This window comes from Solanum tuberosum, unplaced genomic scaffold, assembly GCF_000226075.1.
Source record: "Solanum tuberosum cultivar DM 1-3 516 R44 unplaced genomic scaffold, SolTub_3.0 scf00127, whole genome shotgun sequence".
Lineage (NCBI taxonomy): Eukaryota > Viridiplantae > Streptophyta > Magnoliopsida > Solanales > Solanaceae > Solanum > Solanum tuberosum.
In genome coordinates this window covers 691,471-694,198 of record NW_006239058.1, presented here as the reverse complement: position 1 = coordinate 694,198, position 2,728 = coordinate 691,471, and positions in this window count along the sequence as shown.

Genomic DNA, 2,728 nt, shown 5'->3' with positions numbered 1-2,728 from the left:
TATATATATATATTATTAAATTATCTTTTCTGATGTTTTGAAATTCTAAATTTGACTACTATTACTATTTTACGTAGTTATTTAATACTACGGTTAATATGATATAGAAATAGTAATTTTTCCGTTCACCTTTAATTGTCATGATTTCCTTTTTTCGAAAAGTGTAACATGATAATTAAAAGTTGACGGAGGGAGTAGAACTCTTTTGGTTTGTTAAAATGATGAATAAAATATCTATTTTTGATATAGGACAAAGTAAAATGAAACAGATTGGTGTGAGTAATACTTAATACACTTTATATGCATCATAGATAGAAACTTGGGAACCACCCACTGTTTTTGCGTGTGATGAAATAGTTGGATTTTTTTTTTTTTGTCATTACTTAAAGATCATAAGATTGAAGAACATGTTCATGTGAGGCGCTTTAACTCCTAGTGAATATATTGAATATCAAATTCAGATTAACCGGGCACTATAAATATCGAAGACTATAAATGGAGAATCACAAATTTTATTTTTAAAAAGAAAAACCATGACCCGAATTTTACGCAATTCATACTGATCAACACAGACTTGACTTTAAGTGGGAAAAGTTATTACGATAAATGTGTGGCATAATGTCTGCTTGTCGACATGAAATGATACAAAGGAAGCTTTTTTCTTTTCTTTTTGTCATGATATGATTAAAGATTTAGACATTTCGAGAATTTTAAAATTGGCTATCTGAATTCCCATCTTATTGGTGAGGGTTCGATTTCCCACATTATAATTCCCTCTCACATTTCTCCTTTCCCTACCCACAATTTACGACACTAATAAAAATCGACGTTCGACCAAAAATACAGTAACGATGGCAAAAAGTTCTGCTTGCTGTTGCTGTAGCCACCTTTTCAGCAGTAACCTACTTCATTCATTCGTGTCAAATTATTTATTGTGATTTATTTTACACGTTTATTAAAAATATTGATTAAAAGAGATTTTAATTATTTTACACTTTATTGGCATTTCAAAATTACTCATAACATCACCCACAATTAAGGTGTTTACAATCTTCTAGAGTAAAATGAGATAATTTTATCTCAAACTTGTAATATTGGGAAAAAGGACAAATATATTTCCGAACTATCGTAAATGGTATGCATTCCTCTGTTATATTTTTGGGACATTGTTGCCCCTACCGTCCAAAAACTAGAGCGTATATGCCCTTCACTCTAACGGAAGACTAAATAGGGACACGTGGCGCAATCTTATCCATCGATCCGATATCGGGTCGGTGGATAAGATTATGACACGTGTATTTTCGTTAGTATAAAGGGTATATATGCTCTAGTTTTTGGACGGTAGGGGCACCAATGTCCCTAAAGTATGACGGAGGGTATCTGCATACCATTTACGATAGTTTGGAGGTATATTTATCCTTTTTCCCAAATGTAAAATAATACTTCCTCCATCCCAAAATGTAAGTCATCTTAGCCCCCAAAAAAATAATCTCAAAATAGTATAAAGGGTATATATGCTTTAGTTTTTGGACAGCAAGGGCATCAATGTACCATAAGTATGACGGAGGGTATTTGTATATCATTTATGATAGTTCGGGGGGGGTATATTTGTTCTTTTTCCTTTTTAAGAATAAGTATTTAATGTTGAGGGTAAAATATGAGAAAAAATCATTGTCTTTTCTTGATATGTCAAAAGTGACAAATAAAAATGAAAATCTATTTTAAGAATAAGTGACAAGTAAAAGGAATGGAGGGAGTAGTAATTTTATATACTTTTATACTTTATCTTCTAAATACTATTTAATTTCAAAAGACATTTATTACTCCTTCGTCCAGTAATAGTTGTCCATTATATTAAAAATAGTTATCCATTATACTAAAAATACTGGTCCAACAATACTCGTCCAATTTAAAAAATAAGAGATAATTTATCTTTTGTGTCTATTTTACCCTTGCTATTAAATATTATTTGTCATCTAACACATTTTTCAAACCATTAAATTTAATAAAGGCACAATAGTAATATTATCTTTATTTTATTTTTAAGTAGTGTGTCAAGTCAATAGTGAACAACTATTGTTGGACAGAGGGAGTCTATAGGAGAATGAGATAATTATTCTTAGAAATTAGGTAGGTAATTGAGATGGATGGAGTACTAATTATTAGCAAATGGAAAGGTTTTTTAAAGTGTGGAAATAGATCTATTAAGCACTTTATAATGTGAATTAGAAGAAGGGCGCAAAAAAATTAAATATACAATTTAAAGTCTTTAATTACATCAATATAGCAATACTTTTTTTTCCAATTATATAACAATATTTTTTTTTTCAAAACTAGAATTTTTATTTATTTTAAAAACGTTTACCAAGTCAATCATAAATATCACGTATCCCTTATATTTCTCCAATTATTTTACTTTCCTTGATTTACTCCAATTTGTTATATTATCTCCCATGAAGAGAGGTTTCATACAAAAATAAAGCTCTTCTTCTCTACTAAGATCGACGATCCAAAATGCATACCAATAATTTTTCAATTCTAATTCAACACAGCGAGCGATGGGACTCATCAGGTAATTGATAAAAAACAGTTCATATGGTGGGTTTTTTCGTGGTTGTATTTGATTTTTCACAAGATATCGATTTTAATTTTTTTTGTAGTTATTCTTTTGGTTTATTTTGTCGATTTTGGTGGAATGTAAATTCATATGATTTGTTTGATGTTCTGG